Below are 1,301 nucleotides of genomic sequence, written 5' to 3'. Positions count from 1 at the left end.
GCATGCAGTATATGACATGTAGAGATTAATGTTGATCATTTAACATAATGCCTTTGAGATCAGCCCAAGTTATTGTATATATCACTAGCTAAATTTTTTATTGATAAGTTAAATTTTTTATTGATAAGTAGTACATCATGAGGGAGAGGAATGGGGCTTTCTACTCCCATAAACAGTGACAGTCTCAGAAGCTCACGGGGCAGTTCTACCCTGCCCTATAGGGTCACCCTGAGTCGATGTGGACTCAATGGCAGTGAGTTTGGTTTGGTAAATAGGTCATGGTGTCATGTGTTGAATTGTATCAATTTGGCTCGACCATGATTCCTACTATTGTATGGTATTCCCCATTTTGTTATCTGGTGTAATTATCCACTGTTTTGTGATGTTATAAATTCTGACCTATTTGGGTTATTGAGGCAGGATCAGGCTATGTTAATGCGAATTAGGTTATGTTAATGAGGCGGGATTTGGTTGGGATGCAATACTCTTTTAAAAAAGTTTTTACTCATTTTATTGGGAGCTCTTACAGATATCATAGCAATCCATATTTCAATCACATCAAGCAGTATTGTACAATCAGCTTCAATGCATTTTTTTTCTTCTTGAACTCCTTGATATCAGCTCCCCTTTATGCCCTCCCTCCCTACCCCAACGTGTTAGTCTGGGTTGACTAGAGAAACAAATCCATAGAAACACTCTTATGTGTATAAGAAAGAGGGTTATATACAAGAGCAATTGAATATTGAGAAAACATTCCAGCCTGGTCTAGGTCAAGTCCATAAGTCCGATATTAGCCCATATGCCCAATAACCAATCTATAAGGTTCTCTTCAGACTCATGAAATACATGCAATAACACCGAATGCAAGATCACAGGCTAGTGGGTTGGAAGTCTTCTCGATTTGGTGGCGTTGTAAGCATCTCAGTGCTGGCAGGGGTCTCTATGTGGCTTCTCCGGTTCCCAGGGCACGGCGTGTATCAGTGTAGTGCCATGTCTTTTGTCAGTAGAGCGTCTCTGAGGGAGTGAACTGAGAGAGAGAAGGTGTCTCCCCTTCCAAGAAGGAAAATACAGGGGTTCCCAGAATTCTCAGGAGAAGACCATGCCCACACAGAGGCCTCATTGGTTATATCTTGATTGACAGCCCAGACTACACCCCTTCACTCATAATCCTTTCAAATTGACACCATATTATGTAACTACCACACCCATCCCCCAGGAAACTTTATTATTTTCCCCTAGAATAGTTTTTTTCCCCTGCCATATCTTACACTATCCAATACATCCATTCACATACAATTCTG

Source organism: Echinops telfairi, unplaced genomic scaffold, assembly GCF_000313985.2.
Source record: "Echinops telfairi isolate 266 unplaced genomic scaffold, ASM31398v2 ScPeMD7_7475;HRSCAF=8513, whole genome shotgun sequence".
Lineage (NCBI taxonomy): Eukaryota > Metazoa > Chordata > Mammalia > Afrosoricida > Tenrecidae > Echinops > Echinops telfairi.
Note: the sequence above shows the minus strand (reverse complement) of the source record.